Source organism: Paramormyrops kingsleyae, chromosome 1 (genome assembly GCF_048594095.1).
Source record: "Paramormyrops kingsleyae isolate MSU_618 chromosome 1, PKINGS_0.4, whole genome shotgun sequence".
Classification (NCBI taxonomy): domain Eukaryota; kingdom Metazoa; phylum Chordata; class Actinopteri; order Osteoglossiformes; family Mormyridae; genus Paramormyrops; species Paramormyrops kingsleyae.
The window spans coordinates 62,641,818-62,669,043 of NC_132797.1; the positions used below are offsets into that span (position 1 = coordinate 62,641,818).

General features: G+C 43.5%; 1 long non-coding RNA gene across 1 annotated transcript in view; it reads right to left on the reverse strand.

The window, feature by feature from the left end:
- LOC140593313 (uncharacterized) overlaps nucleotides 1-23,455 on the reverse strand; it is a 40,832-nt gene extending 17,377 nt beyond the window's left edge. The window contains exons 1-2 of the long non-coding RNA XR_011993589.1: nucleotides 23,386-23,455; nucleotides 20,182-20,262 (exon numbers count right to left, since the gene is read on the reverse strand). This is a non-coding gene — a long non-coding RNA (uncharacterized lncRNA). The remainder of the gene's footprint in view (nucleotides 1-20,181; nucleotides 20,263-23,385) is intronic.
- Between the last annotated feature and the right edge of the window lie 3,771 nt (nucleotides 23,456-27,226).

Sequence of the window (27,226 nt, forward strand, 5' to 3'; positions counted from 1 at the left end):
CTTTCAGTGCTGATGGTATGGCCCTGCCTGCCTCCCAGCTGGCCCGTGATTGGAGTTTTCCATTACATTCCTGGCCTCTGCGCAGGTCTATTTAAAAGCACGGCAGATGCCATCTCATGTTCTGCTGGACGCAAAGCCCACGGCATCGTATTGTGATCCAAACACTGCTGACTACTTGCACCTTTAGCTTCTGATTGTTTCAATCATAGGCGAACCCTTGCAATCCGCTTCGGCCGGCAGGATTACAGCATATTCTGAAAGAAAGGTTGCTGATAGATAAATCGAAACTGGAACATTTTAGCACGATTGAGGAACGTGTACATAATACCTGGGCTCAGCGAATCACACAGGCATCCAGCAGAAACCAAGCCGTCTCACACCTATGCGTGTGTCGGTTCTCTCCCCTCCTGGCATTGCCCTGCTATCACACGTGTCAGAATTAAAGTGCAGGACCCCTGCAGAAGATGGAATCTTCTCACACTTGCTCAAACTCTCCAGAAAGAGAGAACCTAGAGAAACATGAAAGCAGGAAAGTGTTAGTATGTCACCAAAAGCAATGCTAACATTTGTCAAATGCAGTCCTGTTTTCCACAGCTGTAGAGAAGTGTGCTGGTTTAAAATACTGTTTTAACACAGTGTTATGGTGCTATCAAAGGGTTGTAATCCAATGTTTCCACAATAAACTTTCGAGACACTCAGCAGTACGTGACACGTTAAATTGGCATTCAGCTGGAAGCCGCCGGCAATCATGCTGAAGCAGTGATCGTAGCTAGCAGAAGTGGCTAAACTGTATGGGAATTGCGGAAAGCAATTACCAAGAACAAGCACATATTCCTGCTCTCACTTTTATAATCCTATCAAGGTGCAAGTAACTGACACAAAGCTATTTGTAAAGATTATTAAGAAACACCTTTTTTCAAGACTGAAAACAGCAGATGACATGACCTAGAAACGACGACCTCATTACACACAGAAGTCTCTGTGTGGAAAAGGCTGTTCCCCGTAAGACAAGCAGCCGGTGACTGCAGGGCATTGAACATGGGATCCTGTCTTTGCATCACTGTTCGGCAGGGGTTCTCCCTGGCTTTTCCTCCTGGTGGCGATGCGCTGGGGCTGCTCAAAGCCATCTGGCCGGCATTGAGGTGAGTAACCTCTGCGCTATGGGTTGTTTTTTATTTAATTCTGAGCCTGCTAACCCTCAAAACCCTGCTCTATGTTTTTTCTCCATCATGGACACCAATATGGAGATTGTACAGAGTGCCCACTCTGAGCATGAAGGACAGGGGACAGCCCCAGACTCCACCCTTGTCGACACCTTGTCACTGCAGACGACACCAAAGCCAGTGCCATGTAGCTACCATGTATTTAAACATGCTGCAGTACACTGGGCCACCATGATAAGGAAGAACGCATCTGCTGTCTGCATGCCGTCTCTCTGATCAGGAATCGGCAGTGGTTAATTGCATATTTTGGTTCATTAACATAATTTTTAAAAGGCTCAGTTTAAATGATTAAAGAAAAAAAAAGCAAAGCATAGCTCGTTAACTGTGGCCAGCTTTGACTGTAATTGAAAGGGATCCGCTCTGCCGTTAATAATTACTGCATCTCGACACGCTGGCCTCCCCCCATAGCCGGGGACACCGGGAGCAACCGCCCCCTGCTGATGCGTGCTTCCTGTACACGGGTCCCCGCTCTGGATGCAGCCCTGGCATGGGGCTCAGCTTGCCATATGCCCAAGGTGAACAGACGGCGTGTGCCCTGCCCCCCACCTCACCTTAATGGGCAGGATATTAATTAACTTCCGCCACGCCGTGCTTCGGTGACACTTAAACAGCCGGGACATATGCTTAGTAAATGCTCCAATTCAGAACAGTGACCATGATGCACCAACTCATTTATCAGTTTTTGATTAACGCTGGAATAATGCTGCTCTGGCTCTTTTTTTTTGTGTACGGTACAGTGTGTTACGGTACAATGACCACAGGACAGAAAGCTCCTCACAGAGCCGGTCTGGGGGCGGCCATGTTCGTTTACCCCCTGGATCTCATATTAGCAACTACATTAGTGACATCCCATGTCTCCATGTGCCACCGCGGGCAGCGGGAAGCAGGCGAAGGTTACCCGCTCATCCAGCAGTGGGCTGGCGTCTCGTGGGTCTGGCTAGCAGAGCCTTACGGGCTCCAGTGCTGGCCATGTGAAGTCACCCACAGAACTGGCCTGCAGAGCGGAGAGCACCGACGGGGTCCCCCATCAGAGGGGGCCCTGAGCTGAGGAGGGATGCATGTTACCCACTCACCCCGCGATGACTAATCAGGGCATCCCAGGGCATCATTAAAATGATATTTACCTGCAGCCACTTGGTCAGAACAGCACATTCACAAGGTCATGGAAGGCACTGGGGGCATGCGGGGGTGGGATGAGCCACTCCAGAGATGGAGCAGAGGACGGTCAATTATGGAGATGGGTGGGCAGGACCAGAGGAGAAGAACGATAACATGGATACGATCAACGCCAGCAGGAGCTGGAGGCCAGCTTCGGTGTGGCCAGCTGGAGATTGATTCCCAAGAACATCATAGGACTGGAATGAGGGTGGCACACCTGTCCATTACTGCCCCACCCACCCCACCCCCCCCCCCCCCCCCCCGCCCCCCCATGACTACTGGATCCCGCGACATAGTGATGTGTCTCAGGAACCGTGTCTCACCGGTACCAAACATCGCATAAGAACAACACACCTTTGCTGTGTCGTTCCTGAACACGCCCCACGCAGATGCATCAACACGTTGTCAAAATGAACCCAAGCTGATAAAAAATGTCAACAACAACAATGTGATGCAAGCAGCAGGTGCAAACTCCCGCTTAATGATATAAGACCATGGCAGTGAACCATGCCGCCCCCTAGTGGAGGTGAGAATAACCACAATCCACTGAGAGGGTCAAGACGACAGCTGTGAGAAACGAGCACCATGCAGAGACCATAAGTGGGGCTGGGGCTTTTGGGGGGAGAGGGGCTGATGACACCCGGGGGGCATTGAGTGTGCCTTATGCTGCATGCCGTATATATTAACACCTCCTTAGGATACGTTCAGAAGATCAGGATATGAAAACAGCAGCCCACATTGCATTGCATTTCTCTAAGTTGCAGCATTTCCTCCATTGAAGTTTAACTTGCATACAGAGTTTGGACTGTAAGATTCACTTGGTACAATGAAATTTTGGATAATAAAAAATTGTCTAAAATATCTGTAGAGTTCCATGGGTCAGTAAACCACTGACATACTGTACAGGATAAGGACTAGAACGGTTTGAGAATTTCATGCTCACTCACCCCTCCACACACACACGATACAGGGAGAAAAAGAGAAATGCAGTCATCTATAATCACAGCAGGAGAGAAGACCACCTTCCAGCCAATCAAAATGGAAATCACACCTGTTTCAGTGCTGGTCACACACTCAAATCAATCCCAGCAGCATCATCCAAATGAGAAGCACAGCAACACTGTACTGCTGTGTCCATGTGACCCTGAGCCGATGTTTTACACCAGTAACCAGGGAAACAGCGGAGTCGCCACCCAGATGCTCCACAGAGGCTCTCATTCAACACTACCTGCCTCGCAGCAATTTAAGTCCCACCCAGATGCTGCCCCCGCAACAACAACTTGGGCGAAACGTGAATAAACACACATGATGTCAGGTTATCGTCAGTGGCTGTAGCCTTTCCTGCCAAATTGAAAAATAATTTGCATTTTAATGTGATGCCTCTTGAGTTTCTCACAGTGGCAGCAAAGGTGTAGCTGCAGAGACATAATCAAAAGTTTGCAGAACAGCGCAACCCCTATACAGTAGGTCTTCCCCACACGACTTTCCTGTGCCCTTGAGACGCCCCCCTCCCCCACCCCCACAGTTTTGGACTTCAGAGAGATTTGTGCAAATGGAGCCCTCCGGGAGAAAGGTGCTGCGATGCCCATTTGCCCTCATTTCGGGAACATGCCCCACTGGTCGACCGACAGGGCTCTGCATGCGGCTTAAAACCAAAGCTCAGAAAGTTCTGGTGCCCTTTGAAAGGACACAGACCATCCCTATGCCATTCAATTTTAGAGCAAATCAGCACAGCAGAAATTTTGGTTGATTATCACTGAATTTTAAAATTTAAAAGACAGCAATCAAAATACATTCACAGAGATGGGCACAAATACATCAAAAAGTATCTTGTTCCAAATTACAAATACTTGCTCATCAAATGCAACAGAATAAAATACAAAATACTAGTGGGAGAAAATGTATTTAATTAAAATATAAGTAATTTATAATTTGAAAATACAAAAATATATGTAAAATAGCAACAGTACATGACAAATATGTATACCGTTTCAGCCCTAGTAATGTGTAATACAGTGGTACCTTGGAACACGAACTTAATTCGTTCTAGGAGGCTGGTCGACTTGCAATTTGGTCGAAGTCCAAGTCGAATTTCACCATAAGAAATAATGTAAATGAATTTAATCCATTCCAGATCCCCAAATGATTGCCTATTAAACGTATATACCTAACTAACTAATGATAAAAAGCATTGCCAATCAATATAAAACTAACACACATATGGAAAAAGCACACTGAAGCAATAAATATGAAAACAATGACAATCCCATACTCCAAAGCGAGAGCAGACACACGTGCACCACTTTCAAGTCTTGCTATAATTTCTATAACTTCTACGAGTTACTCTCAGTACTTTCCTCTTTGGTTTGACGCTATGACTGCTTGCTTTCTTAGGGGGCATGATTACTGTATCACTAAATGTACTGTAGATAAGGCACACAAATTCATACAGCTTTCGCATGTCGAACTCAGTCGAACTCAGCGAGACTAAGAGCGATTCATATGCATCAGCATCCCAGTAGGTCTGTTTGCCTTTGTGTAAGCCCATCAGAGACGCATCTCCACCCATACAAGTATTAGCAGGAACGGTCAACTAATCTCAACAGATTGTCGGCAGCCGCAGGTTGGGGGCGGGATAGGATATCGCAATTCCGTCTTTCGGAACCAAAGTGTGAGATTGTATATATTTGTATCGCGGTTTCGGTCTCAGTTTCAGAATTATTGCAGCTTTAGTTTATACCCGATGTTTCCCACAGAATTAGTGGGTTTACATTGTGTGCATAAGGAGGCACACCTATGCTTATTTAAATTAACATAAAGCGTGTATTTCCCGCTCTCTTACAGCAGGGTGCTGAACATATGCAAACTCGAAGAAGAAACCATTTTTTAAGAAAAAAAACGGAACGTATAATGCGTATAATATCCGACGTTAAGTTCACCAGTTGGTTCTCCCTTTTACACAGGCTAAGTGGCTATAAAAGCACCTACATTTAGCTGATAGAATATAATTCTGTTAATGAAGTCTTCCATACTGTATATAACACAAGTTGCTACTGCCTGAGAAAGCCAGTTGAAATGAACTAAAATGTCACTAGCAGGCCAGCAAGTAAATTGACAAGTTCTAGAGCACAGCACTACTCTTTGCTAATTGCTCTATTTTTCAGTCCTACTGTATAGTGATATTCAGTGAGCAATATCTGATAGTATACTTTACCTTAAGGCAATTTGCACTGAGTACCAAAGCAGCTTCTTTCCTTGGATTGCTGATCATGTTAAAATGAAGTTCGCATCAAGCAAACTGGGCCCAACAGGATAGGTCACGTCAGTACCGGTCTGTGCCGATGTAGCACTCGGTCACTGATGTAAGCATCACCGCTGGTGTCCCCATCCAAGGCAAAGTGAAACGCTGACAAGTCGGCACCTCCTTGACTAGCCCTGAGTCACATAATTTACATGCATCAAGCCAAAGACAGTGGTAGGAGATTTAAAAGTCTGTAAGGCAGGTGATGAAAGTTCTTAAAATGACGATAGATAGATAGAGATAGATAGAGATATAGAGATATAGATAGATAGATAGATAGATAGATAGATAGATGACATATTATATTATTTCAAATACATGAAATTTCTTTTTTTTTCCGTCCAGCAAAATGCAAATTACAAAATACTCAAAAGTAAAAATGCATTTTAAATACATTTAATTGAAAACGGCCCAGTGGCAAAGACTCTGTACTGCATACACTAATCACATTGTAGTCCATTCAGGGATGCTTATCGATGCCTCGATTTCAGAAACATTCTCCTTTTATAACTCTACCATCCCTACATAGAGCGGGAACACTAAAGATGCTACCAGAACCTCATGAGAGAGCTCCAAAGACCTTTGAGCAACACATTCTCAATGTGGTCATAATTACATTTTATCTTCCCCACTATAATTCAGACGCTTTTTAAAACCAATGCAAAAAAGTGGAGCTGCACATGAATGAATCACATTCAAGGACATACCATGATATTTTATGATAAATTCATGCTTTTATGAAAGTTTAATGTTTTCCAGCTGACAAAGAGGAGAATCTAACCCATTCCACAATTTCTTGCATGATCACACAATCGATTTCCGCTGCGAGTTACATAAGGATACTATATAAATATTTAGTCACATTTTATTTATGTATTTCAAATGGAGAAAATAAATCAAAGCTATGAAAAACCTATTGTGTTAAGTTTGAGAAGGGGGGAAAGCAATTTCCTACAGGGGAACGAGGCGACGGAGTCTGCAGCCATAACCCAAAGGAGCCTCCAGGGAAGCCAAGCTGATGGATCACTATGAAGAGAAAGCTGGATCGGAGATGTCACTCGGGGGCTCAGCGCTGATACGGATGGCCATGTGGGGGAGGGGGCACTTCGTAAGTGAGTTTGTTAGATGGAGAGCCGCCAGCACATGGCCCCGACACCTGGAGCAGATAAACACGCCGGAGAGCATTCAAGGCAGGAGATAAACTCAAACAGAGACTGCAGAGTTCCAAGTTTTAGGGACAGAAGGTTTTGGCACTGAGGGCATAAAATTAGGGATAAGTACAGAGTGAAGCGCAATAATGATGGTGGACAGACTATCGGACTCATTTTCTCAGAAGCACAAGATCCCCTTCAAATGTTATTAACAAAATATCTAACCAGGCAGCTGTGCAATGGGAGGCAAAGTACCTAAGAGCTTTGACTCTCTGGGAAATGGTTGAAGGCATAAACACAGATGTTACAAATGACCTTGCCACGGGCAATGATCATTATTAACATATCATATCTTTGATGTCAGATCCAATGTTTTTGTCAAACTTGCACATTGTGTGTTTTACCAGTCAGTCAGATGTGTACTCTCTCGACGCCAGTTGACCACAGCCCACCCTCGAGAAAGCTTCCATGTCCACTACGCCTGATAGCACACCACGGGGGCTTCAGCAACAGGAACTGGAGAAGGGGTGCAGGGCGAAGAGATGCAGAGGAGCAGCAGGACATTGTACACCACCGGACACCATTCTCCAGTCACCGTTCACCTACATGGATTGTCCTGGAAACTAGGCCATTCATTAAGCAAGGAGGTCGAATCTAATGAGATTCTCATTGCGAGTAAGTAGGGTGACTTTTCAGCCAGAGACATAAAAATGCAGAGAGTTTGACTTTATGTGTGATGTTGAGTCATGTGGGTTAATTCTATGTTTTTTCATGGTAGATATATGGTTAATCTCGCAGTAAATATATGTCAGAAAGATATGAACTCATGCGAACCACTGGCTACCCGACATTCCTGCATAAGAGAAGCAGGAGGCTTGCCTGGCTAACACGATGCCAGAGGATGCTGCGTTTCCCCCTGTGTCCTCACACCAGTCACCCTGCAGTACTCAATCCCAGGATGCACCGCTGAGCTTCTAATTGGCTGCTTGCATCGCCTGACAGACAGACGCTGGCCCCAGAACACTGTGGCATGCATAAAATAGTATCTTAGTGCACTCGTGCCGAAAAGCAGATTTAACACATGGACAAAGCTGGAATTATGTTACAATAGAAGGATGTGGATTGCGTTTCAATGGCAGAGAAACACAATGGGACAACGGGAAAAATTGATGCAATTGTCAGCAAGAAGCAGCACGCAGCTGTAGACCAACATCTGTAAAAATCCAGTCCATGAGAGCCACCGCATGAGACATAATGCTACAGATTGCCACACTGCCCCTGACTACTGATGCATTTAAAGGTAAATGCAGAGTGATGTCACAATAAGCAGATCGAGAAGCACAAGGTGCCATTATTCATGGGCCGTTATGCCTACAGCACCCCGCTGAGTGGAAAAAGCAACTAGCGAACAGCCTATGGCAGGGGTGCCCAATCTTATCCGCAAAGGGCCGGTGTGTATGAGGGTTTTTGGGATAACCTGTAGGTCAGCTGTTCAAACCCTGGCGTGAGGACTCTTCAGCCAATCAGTCCTCTAATTAGTAATTTAATTAGGGAGTTGCAGCAAAAACCCGCATACACACCGGCCCTTTGCGGATAAGATTGGGCACCCCTGGCCTATGGTTTCTACCCTGTACTCTCCTGGCACACTTTATGGGAAAACGTGACTCTGTAGATGTTATGCAAACATCTCCATAATGGCAATTTCTCATCACACAGATTGGTGGGGGGTGGATTATATCAGCTTCATAGGTCTGTCAAAAACAGTGGTGTTTATTTCAGAGACTCTTCAACAACTGCAAAGTGAGCAGTCTGCCACCTTTGGGGGTGATTAAATCCCAGAGTGGAGAAAGACATAAATACATAATGAGAACTCATTCAATGAGATAAGAGCGGGAAATGGGAATGTGAAGGCTAGTCTCTTTTGAATGTTTCTGATTGTAAGTACAGTGTATATCTCATGAAGTTGCACTTCAATCAAACCGAAGGTCTGGCATGTGAGGAATACTGAAATCCAGCAGCACGGAGTGGGACTGGGGGTCTGCTTTGCTTCCCACAGGATCCGTCACAAGAAATTCAACACCCCCATAACCTGGGCCATAAGAAGGCGACTGTAATACACTGATGAAAATCTGTACATTATACAACATGTACACCACAGGGCATGGAATAGTGTATTGTCCATACACAAATGTTTCAGTCTCCAAATATGGTAAATCCCCAGTAATTAAGTATTTAAAGCCAGTCTTTAAAGTTCCCCACTTGTTTGGGAAGGACAGCAAGCTGGTACTCGATAGGACTAGTGTGTGTTGTCAATCATGTCTGGTTTAAGCCAATCGATATCACTCAAGTGACCAAAGTTAAATGGGTTAAACCTGACGAAGGCTGACAGCACATGATAATCTCACACACCGTTGTAGTTCCTAGTTTCACCACTATATGGCCACAAAATACTTTTTAATAAATGATAATAAGAAACAAAAACCTTTCTGCTCATGGGTTGATTGAGGGAGTTTAAACAGGTGCGCCAACACTGCAGGTATCTGGACAGCCATAGTGTCAATTAAGACTGAGAAAATGGAAAAAGCCACAGTCCAGTCGGAGCCAGCATGGCTACTGATACTGGCAGCACTCACTGATACGACAAACTTCAGCGCAACTCGCTCAATAAACAAGGGAGGTAGAAGAGAACAGCAGGCAGGCATAGAGCAGTGCAAATTACAACTGCCAGAATGAAATTATGATGCGCACATTGCAATTTAGCGACGGCGGCAAACAAAACAAACACCCACCGACCTTGATGCGTTACACTACTGGATTAAGTAACTCAACAACTTTAAAAGTTGCCAGAGCAATAGACATGTAAAAAAATAAATTCCAGGAACTGCTAAAACAGAAAGGTGGTGGTCCAGATCAACCCCTACTCACCCATCACCAGGAAGTGGTCAGGGTCGGATTGGCAGAGGCCCTCCCTACAGTGGTTATGCTAAACACTGATAGGCAACAGCCTGGTTACTGTAACCTCCGTGTCTCACATCTCAAAAGCTGCCACATTCTGACCTTGTTTGGCTCAGGAAGTGCAGCCTGAGGGTTGGAGCTATTGGAGCCTCACGGTCGAAGCGCAACAGACAGAAAGGAGTGGGCAGATGCCCTCAGACCCCTGGCCAGAGCTTACATTGGCTTTGTGGAGGACAACACAGTATCATTAACATTAGTGAATATATTTTTCTTTATTAAGTGTGTTTCTTCTGATGGCCTCTGCCAGCCTAGATATGGACTGGGCAAAGTAAATCATGGGCAGCACCTGGATGACATTGGTCCTGGTCATGTCTGGTGGATGAGTCTAGCTCTCAGACAGAAACACAGGCTGCGATGGATAGATCCTTCATCTTGTCTGCTGAGTGCAATGAACTATAGAGAGGCCATCAAAACCGAGTGAGAAGAGCCAAGCAGAAAACAGAGGTGGTTATGTCCTAAACTTAGGGAAGTGAAGAAAATTGCAGAGTTGGTTGGGATAAGGGAAAGTAAAAGATGTGCAACTGAACCTCACCAGTTAGCAATGACAAGAGCGCTTTAGTGTGCTTCACAATCTGCTGCACAATCATTTTTAGAAAGCACATAAAGCAGCAAACTGAATAGCTGCATCCAAGCACCCAGTGACAAACAAAGCCAATGGCAAGCTGGGGACGAATCCCACTCATCTGCAGATGAGCTTGCAGGGCATCCGGTCACACCTGTGAGCACAGTGGGAGGCACTTTAGGCTTCCTGTCCATCTCTCTGCTTGTCAGCAGGAGGTGCCCTTCATCTCCAAGCAGGCCAATACAATTTTCATCCACACAAGTAAAGAACAGACATCAGAACTGGCAGGGTATATTTTTCAGCTTTCCATCCCAAAAAGGCCCGACTGTATGCATGACGAACAAGCCGGGCCAGCAAATGGGGAACTTCAGTGCATAATAAAGTCTGAAACTGCCGTCAGCTCCATGTCATGAAGCTGGACATGGGGATGGCACATGCTACCTGAAGACACATCGGACAACAAGTTTACAGATGTGTGACAGCACCCTCCAGCTAAGAACTCAATTAGAAACCACACTGCCAGCTGAAAAAAGAATAAAGACTGATGTAGTAAGGATTCCATGCAACACAGGATGAACTGCATAAATAGAGGTGGAGCCACCCATTTGTGTATAAGCAATTCTTTCAGATAAATATTTAAAGAATAATGGTGACAGATGATACAGGAAACAACCTAATCAGATATAAAATACTATAAGAAAACACATTTGTCTAGAACCCCAACTTATCCCCTGCATAATGGACAAAACATTAAAAGTAATAGCCTGAAAATGATTTCATTTTGACGGAGCATGCAGAAAATGATCAATATCCTGTTCCCAAAGTCATTTGAACAAACATGCTTATCGGTGACACATCCGCACAGTGGAATAATGTAGGCCTAAGCTTCAGTCTGACATTGTCATCGTCGACCCTGAAAGCTTCTTTGAATAACACTCGATAAGTGGCTCCTTTGTACAGTAATTTTTGGTTCCCACATTAATGAAATGCATACAAATCTACTTTGCTATGCTTTGTAGGAGTACAGCTTTGGTGTCACATCTAATGTTTAGATATTTTGTGTGTAGGCTCTATGTATTTACATGTAACATTAGTTAAAGAGTGCTAACTGATGACAGAGCTCTAATTCTCATCAAATCTAAATATGTCTGCTTGACAAGGGGTCAACTGCTTCCACTTGAGTTCTGTGATTTCAACGTGACATGACAATACTCTGATCACCTCCCATTATTCAGGCCACTATGTCACTGAAGAGGCTAACAGCAGCTGGCTGACAGGGTTGCCAGGTCCAACTATGGTATGTCGTATCCTTCTACTGTATGAACAAAGCATGAACTCCACAGGGAACTACAGCATTAGCCTTTGGGCCTGTCCCTCAGACAGACTCAGACTGTGGAATAGTCGGGATTTGAGAAAGGTCAGCCTATCAATTATGCTTTTATGATACCACCTATGAGCACAAAGCATCACAATGTTCAGAAATAACAGCCGATTCCTGCATTTGACCTTAAAAGCCACAATTTTCATAATGGGCGTCCCTCCCCCAAATACTGTTCTGAATAGCTTTTAATGCAGCAAATTGAATACATAATAAGCATATGTTTGTGGAGACCTTTGCGTCAGGTATGTGGGGGGAAGGGGGGTGTTTATGTATAACTGCTGCTAATGTCAAAGATTCCTATATTTTATACCCAGGGGGATAAAGGCCAGAGGGGGTAACTTACAGTGTAAGAGGAGCTGCTAGGGCTTCACCCCACATATACTGCCCAGGACTGTCGCGTTCTGGGGAAGGAGGGGGGTCAAGGATATTTCCATTTCACTCTATTCCCCTGGCACTCCACTGAAAAGCAGCACTTGCTCAGTCCCAACCTACACCGAAGACTGCCGCCCCCTCCCAAGGGAAAGACCACCTGTGAGGACAAACCAAGAAAATAAAACTGCAGCCATATGCACATAGTGGGCGAATCTGGTGCACTCTCGTAAATGAAGCCCACCGCCCCCACAGGCTTCATTCAAAACATCTACAGCACGGCCTGCATGGGGCGCTCAGGTGGCCGCCCACTGCCGCCTCAGCGGGGACGTGCCAATTCTGAAATGGTAGCTTCCTCTTCAGATATGCGTGGGCATCTGCGCACAATCCAAACAGAACACAAGGCGGGCCGAATCTCCCATTCAGCACTTTAATCCAAATGAATCCTCTCGTGCTTTCACAGGGCTCATGCCGAGAGGAGGTAATGGCACTTGTTAACAACCTTGGCAGCGCAAGAGCAGTTCCTCCCAGTGGATGAGCTCTGTTTACCATCCCATCCATGTGGGGGAAGCACACCTCAATAATATTCAGTGGAAGGACTAGAAAGTGACATGCTGTTTATAGGACATGGGGGTCTGTATGTAAAGAAAAAGAAAATGGCAGCCAGAACCCTGGTATTGTCCACAACGGAGCTGAGCATACTCCCCAGTGTCCAACAGGGGGCCTCGGGCTCTTTCTGAACAGGCCTGGTGATGCTGCCGCTCACTGCACATGTGCCATGCTGCTCCCCTCATGCTGCGGCAGCACCCCCAGTAGGCCTTCACCTTCAACACTTGGGTTAGGCTCCAGTACAACACAGGAAACTGCGTGGGAGGCTGGGGAAGGGGCCTCTTACCAGACATAACGAGAAAAACTCTTCTTCACTAAAAAAATAATAACACAGAAACATTAACACATTTATTTTTAATTTGTGCCTACTTTAATTATACTATGTTATTAACAGACTGCTGGATTAAAAGCCAAGTACAACTTGGTTGTCTGAAGAACTGATGTTACCATTAGAGTACATGACAGACTATGCAGGTGTAAAGCAGGTGTTCCTGAATGAGGTGAATGACCTTGGACTAGGAACACAGGCACGACGTGTGGTTTCCACTCAGCACTGAGCTCAGCAGCACATTTTGTAACAGTAGTTTGAAATTCAAACCTTCGTTATCAAAGCCATTCAGATTGTTACATAGTGGCAAACCAGATGTTTGCAGACTTCACACATAATTATTTTTCCTATAATAATATTCTTATCCTGGTATTAGCATAAAATATAAAAGTTCATACTCTTTAATATACTTTACTGTAGATATATACTTTAGAAAGCATCACAATTTCTTAACCCAAGATCACTTGCATAGGCAAAACATCACTATAGGCTTTGCTGCAAAAGTTTTTCACCAGACCTTTAAAAGTTAAAGAGTTGGATTAAAGGACATTACATGCCAATGACATGGGGGCGGGGGGAGAACATCACCTGGGTGGAGGAAAGTATTGGTCCTGATTAAGGCAGCCCAGAAACTACCACAATCCGGGTAGAAAAGTAGCACGCTGGGCTATGCCCTAGGGGTATGCTGCTGAGTGGGGATTGTGGCTCACTACCTGAGCGGATGATCCAAGTGGCCGCACCCCTTACCGTCTGCTGCTACGTGGACGTTGTCTAGAGCAAACTGCACACGTAAACTCAAATGCAAGTCAGAGACACAGAGGGCATCAGAAAGACTGACATGCTGGTTTTCAGCTCTTACATCAATGAATCAAGTCAATGGAATCAAGTCAATGGTGTTCAAGCATCACCAAGGCACCAACCGAAGACGCCTCCCACACAAGTCCAGTCACCCGGACAGCATCCATTTGAGGGCTGGAAAAGCAGCAGAGCAGGGGCTTTCAGGGTGATGCCTCATGCACTCTGATAGACACGTTTCTGGGAAGGCAAATATTAAAATGATCATTTTAAACAAACCTCTCTTGAATGCCTGAACACTCCTGTGAAGATGAGATTCATAATAACAACACAGACATTTTTGTATAATCCAGTTCAACAGTCTACTTGATATTTATATATATATATATATATGTGTGTGTGTGTGTGTGTGTGTGTGTATAAATAAATATTTAAATTTTTTTTATAATTTTTTTTTATTTTATTTTTTTTTTTTACTTTTGACTGCACCTGTAATATGGAGAGCAAGTAGCTTGAGCAGGCGCCAGGAGGCCAAATCCAAGCCGCTTTGCTGCAGGTTCACTCTCAATTCCCCACACCATTAACACCTTGAGTGTTGCTACTTCTTACAGAATCACAAAACATGATGTTAGCCTCAAGTTATTACTCATGAGACTCCAGGCATCCCAGCGATCGCCATCCTTTAACCTGTGGAAAGAGCTGCCTGTAGGTTTCCAGACAGGGTTTTCTGCCCCAAGAGGATCTTGTAAACCGATATTTAACAAAGACCAGATTGGTGGGTTCATGCTGTATTAAATCACTGTGAACTTGTTAAACAAAGGTGCTCTTACCTTGATATATGCAGTCAACATCTACTTCCCCTGTTGGGCATAGATTTGGTCTGAGCTGCTCAAAGAAATCTGTGCATTAAATCCTGCCTGCTCTTACCTTGATATATGCAGTCAACATCTACTTCCCCTGTTGGGCATAGATTTGGTCTGAGCTGCTCAAAGAAATCTGTGCATTAAATCCTGCCTGAAAAAAATTAAAAAGTAACCCAAAAAATCTATTGATGAGCATTGATAAAAGTCTGAATGAAGTAGGACTACTGCAGTAAACATGGTTAAAATGAGGTACAAAGCAGCACATATGTGGGAGAGATCAGGCTGAGTTTCTGTTTTGGGTCACTGGATTGCTTTATGATCTAGAGTATCCATAACCCAAGGGACCAACTATAGAAGTTGCAGTATTCGAAATAGAAGGCTTTTTTGTGACTGTGCTTTTAGTTTAAAGACAAAGAACAGTGATTAATGGTATTGTGTGCATCACACCTGAGCTGAGATCTACAGGGCAGACTGCTATTGTGAGTCAGATTCCGCATCCCAAACACAAAATAGAACAACCAACTAAGTGAAGAACAGTCACCCTGGAAAGCCCCACAGAATTTCTTAATAGCGGCGGGGGGTGAGTTTTTATTCGAACTATTACCGTGCATTCTAAGCTCACTTTTGCAACAAAGTGAAAGGGAACTCTGCAAAGCTACAGGTCAGCAGTCTGAGGATCGTTGCAGCCGGGTGACACCCTGGAGGTCACAACGCAAAGCCCCCCCAAGCCCCCCAAGCCCTTTTGACTACCTTACCGGACTGGCTTGGGCTGGACTGCAGGTGATGGGGTCGGCAGTGAGCCCCCCTGCAAACACATCCACACAGACGCCAGTGTGGGTCAGTGCACAGGAATATGGCTGGGGTGCGGAAAGCCCCCCTACCTGTCCGATAATGGGGTGTCCCTGCTGGTTATGCCATCAGAGCAAAGCTCTCTAACTGCAAGGCATTGATTACATCCGGTGCACTCAGCCAGTGTTGGGGGAAGGGGGGCTACTTTAATTTTTTCCTCTCATTACATCATCTGTAAATCAGTCAGTGAATGGAAATTGAACTAATGGGGTTGTGACGCATCTTCACGTGCCTCCCTCCTGCTACATGCCCTTTTAGGAAAGATCACTATCATTATGGCCGCCCAATTCCAAAACGACTGCCCAGTACCAAAAACAGCCACTCAGTAACGACACAGCTACTTAGTACTGAAACCAGCCATCCAGTACGGGATGCTTGCCCAGTACCCTAAACCAGCTGCCTGGTACTGACACCGGCCGCCCTGAACCACAAACAGCAGGCCGTGCCAGTACAGTACCAACAGAGCCCCCGAAACTTTAGAACCCCTGAAGGAACGTGGTGGCAGACAAAAAATTACTGGTTGGAAAAAAAAAGATGGACCTCTTTTGGAAATCTTGCAATAGCTTGTACTTTTGTACTTCAAAGGAACACAGCGAAGTTATTAATAGTTACGGAAAAGTACTGCGAGATCTCGCAAAGGTCTATCTTTTTATTCCAACCATCGATAATTTTCCCTGCATGTCTTTAATGGGGCACCGTACGAAACTGACGTAGCTGAGGAGCTAAATCTGCTTCAGACTCCAGGCATGAAAACTACAAAATACTTTGAAATACGTGATAAAAATATAAATCCTGTCAGATTGTTCTCTCTACACCGAATTAATAAATAAAACGGGAAGAATTCTCTCTTATACTCAAAACCGATCTCTGAGGTGCCAAAGAGCATCCTCACAGCAGATGGACTCCAGGCGAGAGCGCATGCGGCCGTGAATGCAGTAAAACAAACAGCTAGTTTTCAGTATTAAAGAAGTATTTTTAATATGCTATGCTATTGGCATATTTTATATTCATACACTGTATTTGTGTTTAAATTTCTTAATAGTGCAGGGTGAAAGGGTTTGTCATCAGAGCTTGAAAAATGACAGTTGGGTAAATACAGCTGAAAACAGGTATAAATTCAGCCTTGGAGCCATATGCTTTCAAACTAGTGCAAAAACACATCTTCAATTCACCCGTTTGGCTTTAAACTTTCAAGAGAAAAGGTCACCCACAGCAAAGGCATCAAGTTCTCTGCACAGAACTCACCACTGAAGGAAGAACAAAAATAGCAGACTGACTTTTAAGTTGGCCATTGTTTAAATCCCTTGTCATTTTCCACGGCAGAATGGCTGCAGAAATCGTCCTCCCTGTCTAGGTGACGAGCCGAGCTGGCTTTAACAATTTGGACTCTTGGTCTTTACCGAAGCTTTTTAGGAGAACAAGGTTTTTCTCCAGGCAGAGGTTACTGTGTCTATACTTTAAGTAGTCTATGGATTTCCAGCTGTGTTCTCAGAAAGGTTTAAATAAAATGGGAACCTGGTCAGACTTTGTATAGTGTAGCTTTGTGTGTTTTTACAATTAGGGGGAATCAGTTGCGTTTCTGACTCTGCTGCTGCTGTTTTACATGTATTCACACAGCAGAAGGTAACAGTCCTAAAACAAGTACAACCTGTCCTTACTTACCTTTAAAGACAGCCTCTGGCATGCTTGCTAGAGTTATGAACATTAACTGAACTACTGGGGGTTTGGATAACAGTATACAAGTGCAAGATTAATAGCAGACGCGTGAAATACTACAGACAGAGGATTTGGTGACTGGTGAGGTGTACATTGGGGACTTGGGACATTTTGAAATTTTACTTGAAAAAATATGATTCTAATGATAAATATTAAAAAATAAAAGTACTACTGAAAACTCAAGAACTGAGCTTCAATTAATAGAACACAGACTCATAAAGTAATCGAGTATAAAAGTTTAGCCTTTGTGCCACTTAAACAATATTCACCCTATGCTACATTTAAATTAGTCTTAGAGTGTGCGATATTGTGCAGGTGGGCAGCCTGCCCAGGGTGTCCCATAACACGTGCCTTATGCATTCTGGGATAGGCCCCGGGCTTAGCACACCCCCACATCAGACAACCAGTTATGGGAAATGGATGGATGGACAGACACTTGGTTAGGTACATTAACATCCTTCTATATGAGAGGAATGAACCTGTTCAAGATAAGGGACATGTACCTGCATAGTTTAATTTTAAACCTTTGGACTTACTAAATCTCTCATGTGCCACTGATTGACTGATCAGGTAACTGATTCTGCTGTGGTCTGATGGCAGTTACAGCCCAAACTTATTTAAGCGGAGCAGTGACCAGTTATTACTACTTGGTCATTGTCATTGCTGTTAAACTTATGGCTCAGCTGGTTCTTAGTCAGATGTTTGTTATATAGGGTGAGATGGAGTAGGTTTGGTTTGGCTCAGGGTTCATGGTCCTTGTTGACCAACATTTTGCTTTGGGATTGTGGTTGTTTTCTGGTTTGGGATTCATGATCCCAGGCTGTGTTGTGGACTGTTGATCTCAGGGAACAGAAAAGCTGGTGCAAGGATGGACTGCCCATGTTGGGATATCCTTCCACAATTTTGCTTTTGGAGGCTAATAAATACTTTTAACCCAAAGGCTCTGAGTGTGAATCAGGATGGCCACCTTAAGAAACAAAAAAGATTAAAATAAAAAGACAACTTCTATGCTGTGTGATGTATCTGAAAAAGTGGGAGGGGGGAGGCACTGAAGTCCTAATGCTACTGGTGTAAGAACACACACTTTAGGCAATTTCAGCATAAAAAGGAAAGGATTCATTGTCTAAACCCAGGATAGCGCCTCACAATTACAGCAGGGACTTTGCATTTGACCAACAGAGCACAAAATGACATCTTCAATTCACGTTCCTCATTCTCATAATAGAAACGCAGGAAAAAAAGGCACAGGTCTATAAGTATTTTAAACATCTACTCAGAGAAACATCACATAAACTCTGAGCGTGTCATTAGCCAAAATGTTACTGAAAAAACATGGTTCAAAGTTTAAAAGTCTGGCAATATGACACCACACATCTTTGTTAGAGATGGTATTCAAACAGAAACAGGAAAGAGCCAAGTGACAGGTGAAATTGAGATGAAAGTGAGCTAGACTTCTACATCTCCGAACGTACCTCTGAAGCATCAATGTGCCTTACTGTTTTGTTTATGGTGTTTATATGCATTAAATTTGAGGCTCCTTCCGAACATGTTTATTCAGCCACACGTAAATGACATGTCTTTTACTTTTATTAAAGTATGAATTATTAATAGCTATTGCACTGGCGGTGAAGGACAGCTTATTAAAAATCAATCACTGTTTGAGTAAATGGACAGCACTAAACTTAGAAAAACCATAGAAACATAGCAAACATAGAAAAGCCATAGCAAAATAATTCTAAGTAAAAAATTTGGCATCAGGTATTAAGCTTTTAAAATGTCTCGAATTTCCCTTTCATATATATATGTGTATGTGCGTGTGTGTGTGTGTGTGTGTGTGCAGACTGATTACTGTTTAAGGTCGCAAAATATAATTTAAAGTGTTTCAGCTGCCTAATCACAACACAACGCTGCACACAAGATATAGATGCTGTATTGATTCTTTCCTTAAGCTCAATATTGAGGTCAGCAAAGGCAAAATACTAAAGGGAACAAACTAAGGAGGGAGATTAAATGACCTGAAACCAAAGAACACATAAATCTTTACTGACTCCCTACATCAACAGAAGGAAATGGCACTCACCCCTATACACTCCAGTATAGTACCCATGCGGAAAATAAGAACTACCTCAAAGTTTTTGGCTTAAAACATCAAGTAGTATCAAACCAAAACAACCACAGAAATGTGCTCATTATTAGGTTGCAAGGCCAATCTGTTTAAAGCAAGGCATCCGATGTCGTCCTTGAATTGAGCCAAAGGTTCCACCTCCAGACAGATCACTCAGTGAATTAGGAACCATGACCTACAGCAAAAGGAGGGTAGAGAAACCCCATACAACACTGTGGGACAGACACACAAAATAGTATTGGGCATAACATGGTTTCTATTTGTCTTCTAGCAACTTATCCTGGTCAGCATTACAGGGAGTCTATCCTTGGCAGCACAGGGCATGAGGCTGGGGTACACCCTGTATGGGATGCCAGTCCGTCACTGGTCACATACACACACCACAGGCAATTTAGAGACACATCTACTGATTGCAGGAGGAACTGCACCAACATGGAGAACATGCAGACTCTACACACACAGAGCAGGGAGTCAAACCCACAATGCTGGAGGCATGAATCAGTGCTGCCCATCGAGTGACCGTGCTGACCTATAACACGACATGACAAGACAAGCTTAATGTAACATATTTATGTGTGTTTGCATTTGTATGGTAACACAATCTAAATAGAATTCTTCTAGGAAGTGCAGTTTGCCTAGCACAGAAACTTATCTGGCCGTGTGGCGGCACTGCTTATCTTTTGCTTGGAGCTCCTGGGCTCAAGTCCAGCTGTACTCCTCCACGGAACCCACTCACCTGTAATTTTGTGGTATGTAATCTGCTGCTGGAGAAAGAAATGAAGCAGGCAGAAGCCTGTGGTTCAGCACAGTGACGTTCCTGAGAATCGATAGAGACAGACTCATTAGAGATATACAGCCACAGGACTTGCTTAATCAGTTTGGACACAGTACATTTGATTAGGAACACATTTCAGAACATTTTAACAGCCTGGGGAAAATGATTTAGCTGGTTGTAGAGAGAAGGGCCTCAAATCTGTAAGAAATATATAAGAAATAACATTATGTTATATGCTATATAATATACTCAGATCTCTGATCGTTATAAGAGGAAGATGGATGGATAAATTATAAAATATATAACAATCAACAATTTTGGAAGTTTTCTGAAAGGACCGTGTCAGCATGTAAATATAGACTATTCCTCTCTAAAACTAAGTATTATACCATGTTATTTGCCATTGTTTAGTGGCCCAGCTGCTAGTACTGTTGCCTCACACCTCTTTGTAGTCCAGAGATATGCAAATCGATTGAGGGAGTGTGTGTGCCCTGCCAGGGATAGACTCCTGACCCCTTGTGACTCAGACCAGGGTAAGTGGTTGGAAAATAGATGGCTCACGCTGAAGACTCAAATATGGGGACAAAATAACCAGATTCAAACACCTTTTCTCCAGAAGCATTTTTGTCGTCCTGCATATCCAGGGTAACAGAATTGCCCAGATAAAATTGCTTTACTTCTCCACATCTCAATATTTTTCTGGTGGAATTCAAAAGGTGTTGGGGCCACCGAAGTCTAAATGATGTTCCTCTACCCCTTTAATCAAGGCTTGTTTCAAATTGAGCACAACTGGATAACTAGTTCTGAAAAGCTGAAAATCATCAGCCCTCCAAGAATACACACTACAATCCTGCAGATGAAGGGTGCCTCACACTCAAGGAATAGCAATAATAGTGAGGAGAATTTTACATTCTCCTGCTGCTCGATGGCATTTTGTCTTGGATCAAAAAACATGAAAAATAAAAGAATTTTGTTTGCACAGAGCAAACAATTGAGATACAATAATTGGTTTGTCTTCCTCGAAAATAGTTCAAAATCCATACGCAAAGCAGGCACAGACATAGGCGACAATGTGTTCAGTTTTCCCATTTTATCTCCCCTTAACAGCAGGGATATTATGTTCAATTGTGTGGCATGCTCTTGCCAAATTAGCGTGTAATCACTATTGGGAATTACTCGGGAGAGCTCAGCTTAATTCCAAAAACACAACTGATTTGAAGAACAATTATCATTTCTGTGTCGTGCACAAATGTTGTTGTGCAGCTACTTTTCCAGTAAAATAAAGTAAATTTTAAAGAGAAAACATTTTGGAACATTTGAATGTACCCTGCACTTATGCTGACAAAATACAGAAGTACACACTTGTCACAGATGGACATCAAATAAAGAATCACACCAAAATAACTAGGAATTGCTAGAGGATAGAGGGGGGCATGACAGCTCACACCTCCAGGGTTAGGGGTGTGGAATTTGCATGTTCTTCCTCCTGCATCTCTAAATTGCCTATAGTGCGTGAGTGTGTGTCTCTGCTATGTGATGGCCTGGCATTCAGGGTGTGTTCCATCCAGGGTGCATCCTCTGTAGGACATCACCCATCCTGGGCTTAGCTCATCTAGGGTGTAGCCCAGCCCGATAGGCTCCAGGCCCTCTCTGCATGACATTGACCACAATAAGTGGTTCAAAAGATGTATGTTAGAAGATATGACACAAACACAGCCTCTAAAATAACCACAGAACATGTTCTCACTAGCCATGTGCTTCCATTCTCCCTTGATGTGGCTGTTGTCCCTGGAGGTTCTTCATACTGCTTGAATCTCAATACCAAGTACGCAAAGACCGTACTTGTCTTGGCAAGACTAGTCTTGCTAACTTTCCTTCCAAAAACAAAATTAGGGCATAAAGAATCATGGGATTGCTCTTGTTTGGCGAAAGTTTAACTAATGTATCTTTGATATTTGGGGTAGATCAAGACCAACATCCAGGGATTTTTACTGTCCTCTGTACTTGTGTTAGTATTGGAACTGGTCTTCGGCAATGAAAGATGAGGTAAAAGGGTACACAAGAAGACATGTACAGTAAAGTATGTATATTAAGATTCACCCATTGTGAGGACACCACAGGACAGCTTAAACCAGGGGTGGCCAATCTTATCTGCAAAGGCCTGCTGTGTGTGCGAGTTTTTGCTGCAGCTCCCTAATTATATTACTAATTAGAGGACTGATTGGCTGAGGAGTCCTCACACCTGGGTTTGAATAGCTGACCTAAAGGTTACCCCAAAAACCTGCATACACACCGACCCTTTGCGGATAAGATTGGCCACCACTGGCTTAAACCATCGTAAACAAGATTGGCTTCCCTCATCTGGCCAACCTTCTCCTGACACATGGACTTGTGATGATGCTCCCAACACCAGATACATCTGAGGCACGGCCAGCACATGAGAAGGCCATTGAAGTTTCAAAAGTTCCTCTGGGGTTTGACCTTCATGAAGATACCACGCAGGGCAGTGTTGTGAAGAAGCCTTGCCAGTGAAAGTGGAACCCTGTTCCACCAGCAAAGTCAAAAAGGCCCATTGAGATGCATTTATTTCTGGCTGGACTGGTTCCTCAATGTGAACCTAAAGCCTGGCACATTCAATAAAGCGGCACTCCAAAGGTCGGCTGGTACCAAGCGTTCCACCATACATCTCCACTTGTAATTATCCTATCAGTATAACGAACCCGGAGACGGAGCTTCATAAATTACGATGAAGTCATTCAGCAGTCAATAAAGTGTGTAGCAGGATTGATTAATTAACATTCACTTACACACCGTACATTTTCTGGGGATTTATACTAATGTGTCATATTAACAGACTTCCATATTACTCTGGTATTAAAACACCCTTTAAAGACCATTTACCAGGCACTAAAATTCTTGGAACATATACAGGAATAACGTTAATATATAAGTAATGTACTGGCTGTACCAGTATCACTCACTAAGAACTGTAAGAACACAGAACTTTTCACTTTATTAACTATTTTTTTCAGGTAATCAGACCAGCGCAATTCTCAAACAGTTTTCCTTGTGAAGGTGTTAGAAAGATATTTATTGGAACTGAAGTACATGAGAGATGGCCAAAAACATTATCCACAAAAGTTATGCTTTTTTTTTGTCTCATACCTGTTTGGGTTTGGAAGGGAGTGGGTGTGAAGGTTTGTCCCCCCCCCTCATTGTATCTTCATTTTACCTGAAATACAAGTATGTTATTGCAGGATTTCTGAGTGGGGATTTCTGGTATTTAGGTAACAGAAACCTTTCTGTTGTCCCTAATTTACAGCTTTAGTAGACAGACCAGTGATCACAAGCAGTGATGTTTGTCTCCGCTAATGTTTGCTTCAGATGACATTTGTCTCGATAATTATTCATCTAGATGGAGAAACATTTTGTATATATTGTACTTTTATAATGATTATGACAATACAGTAATTACAACTAATTGGCTGCTAGTCAAGTCAAGTAGGCTTTACTATCCTGGTAAATACAGGTACACACTCACAAAATAATTTCCCCCAGGAGCACGGTCTGACATACAGTACAGGCAGTAAGTGACAGAGGAGGGTTTTCACAGGACTTACAGTGTGAAACAGGGGGGACGAACACAACACACACACACAGACACACACACACGTCCCCCCATCCCTGCCTTACAATTAGCTCACATCACACATCACACAGACCATGTGACTGTTCTGCAGAGCTGGGATTTGACATCCTGTCACTTGCCATGACTGGTGCTTGCAGAGATCAAGGGCCAAAATGGGGCCCTGGCAAAGGGCCCGGAATGTAGAACAGCTGGCTGCTTGTTTGGGCAGGGATCACATAATCCTGTTTTTATTTTAGCAAGCCCAGTTCCTCCCAGTTGACTTTCAAATGAATTAACTAATTCAAGAATCTTGTTTTAGTAATAATGCCATTCAATTTAAATTACATGTTGCATATTGGATTAGCATTTCTATTGGATTGTCCCTTTTTGCCGTTAACTCCTAAAATATTTAAGATATCTGCACATTTTTTTCAGAAAAGGTCTGTCATAGTGTTTGTGGTGTGATCTCTCACGCCCCCTTGTGGCTCTGTGAGGGACTCACCACTGATCTTATGCCATCTTGGTCCTGTGTCAAGGGACGCCTGGAGTGAGTTTGGCCCATTTTCAAAAGCATAAAAGGCACTGCCAAGGACCCAGAGGAGTCTGGTGGGACATGTCCAGATGAGGCGTCTGGTTGAAAGCAAGGATGTGCCTGAAGAAGCAGGTAGGGTTGGGATAGGAGGTCATTGTATCCTGTTTACACTTAACTGGAGTCTAAGACATAAAGGACTCACAGGGCAGGCTAAATGAAGTATACATAATAGCCTTCTCCCTCCTTTATGGCAGTATGTTTCCCTCTTGAACCTTGTGTGTTTGACCTCAGTCTTTTCTGCCAAGATATGAAGATGGATATATTGAGATGAATAGCAGAGCCTGATGCACACCAGCCTGGCCTTCACTCAGACCAGCCTCATCGATTGGTATGTGTTTAACTCTTTTCACTCTCCACTGATGCACTGCACATGTGTCACCCGTGAGCCTCTGTCCCAGCATCTCCTTCACTCCTCTGAATATTATACTGCCTTAGCTTTATATAGCAGACGCAAAGTGATGCACAAGTAGGGTCAGCAAGTTTCTGGAGCAATTGGGGGATGACATCACTTTGCTGTGGGATGTGAAACTTCCAATCACAGGTACAGCATCTGAACCCACTACACATGGTCTGCTGGAAAGCTGGGAGGAAATTGGGCCAGAGCCAGGTTTGTATGGAGGTGGTTCTGTTTGTTGGACAGTTACTGTGCATCAGGAGATGGACTGCAATAGGGGTACAATCGGGGGAGGGGGGTGCTTTTCCTGGTAATGATCATACCTTGCCTTTGAGCTGGAGGGTGTGTAAATTAACATTGCAGAGACCCCTGTTGGGAGCACCTTTGGAATTTATGCTGGGGAGAAGGCTTGTGCTCTTTTTTTCTGTGTAATAAGCTCTGAAATCAGTGACAAAGGGATTCTGATTCACTACACTGATGGGCTGAAGGCTGCTAACATCAACGGGGAAACCCCAAAGTGGGGTACGGATGTCACTCGAGCAGAGAAACAGCATGCATGGCTTATAACAGCCACATTCCAGAAACGTGGCCGATTGATGTGGGAATCGTCAAGATAAATAAAAACCAGTTTTTCTCCAATTTGAAATCATCACATAAATGACACCAAATCCCATTCCAGAGTTCACAATTTAACTGACGGCAGCTGCCAATTACAGGAGCCCACTCTGATGTTTCCATAATAACCACAGCGCACGTTTCTCTGTCTTCCTCACATAAAAGATGGCAGCGAGTTGCCAGAATAAAGGCTGGCTTCACTGCCACCCACAGGAAACACCTTTTCTTAGTACTGTAATGGTATAATGGCTACAATACATTTACGGAGGTTGGTGGATAAGGGTCAAGACTCCTGCCAAAAGGGACATAATGCATGTAGCTTGGATCTGGCTGCTTTCATGCAGAAAATGTCAGTGAAAGGCTGTCTCACCTTTTCTGTGTCTATGTTTATTTATTATTTGCACATCTTTATTTCTATTTATATCTTTTAGTTTATTTGTTTTAGTTTATTTATTTATTTCATCTTGATTGTATGTTTAATGCCACCTACACCAAAACAAATTCCTTGTACTTTTTGTACTTGATGAATACATGATTCTGATTCTTATTCTGTAAATAAGCTTCACCTTCCTCTTCTCAAAGGCAATTAAAGTTCTATACTCCTGGCCATCCTTCCTCTTCTCAAAGGCAATTAAAGTTCTATACTCCTGGCCTTGGGTCTCGACCTCTGCAGTGATTTTCAGAAATTCCCCAAAAATCCTGCTAAGCTTGATTATCATTTTACTCGTCGTTTGAATGATACTTGTTTAGCTTGCGATAAGCAGTCAGCAAAGACGCCCCAGAGAGCCGTCGTTCCTCATAGTCCATGCGGCAGTTGCAGTGAGAGCGTAAGCACAGCATGACCCTCAAGTGTCTGGGCTGAGGAGATATTCAAGGAGAAGAGCCCAGAATTCGCATGAAGGCTAGAAATGCATAAAGGCTTTCAACAGATACTGGAGCTGGTTACCATGACATCCACATCGCACATCTGATTCACACACAGATTACTAACCAGAGAAAAAGGTGTCTGCCTTATTACAAACTAAAGTTAAAGACAGACTGGAATTAATCTCACAGCACGCCAGATAGATACAGATTCGGTTTCAGACGCTGTGCTCTTGATTAATACGCCACTTAGGGAACTGAAACATAATTTGTTCAGCAACAAATTCTGTCTTTTTAATTAAAACAGAAACCACTGGCTGCAGGGGATCTGAACACCTGTAGCAGGAAATGCGACTTCAAGGCTCCGGCGATGCTGCAAAAACACGACTTGCTGGTGCAGGAGACGAATCCTGATAACACTGAAATGTAATTAGTATGGTAAAGGCCCAAAGTATCAGGCACTGACAGCCTTTCAGCTCATCTGTTCCTGAAGGAAAAAAACACACTTTTATGTACTATATAGATGTATTTAAATTTAGCTGAGTGCATGCCTCTAGCGGGTCCTGACATTGCAAGCTGTTTAATAAGAACCCTTTAAACATACAAAATGAAATGTAGTCTTCTTATTAAACCAGTGAGAGTGACACTGGCCTGCGAGAAACATTACTTTATCTAAGCATTTCCTAGGTGACTGTTCCTGTTACATTAAGCGCTATATAATGTCCATTTTTATTTATTTAGCAGCAGTGACGACTGCTCTAAGACTACAAGGGAAGCTCCACCTCCTCTAAAATGTCATGAAATATTTCATCAAATATGTACTGTTGTATTTACGTTGCTATTGCAAAGAGCATTCTAGAATGTGTTTAACTTCATGGCTGGTTTGTTTAGAATCAGCAATAATTTCTCACAG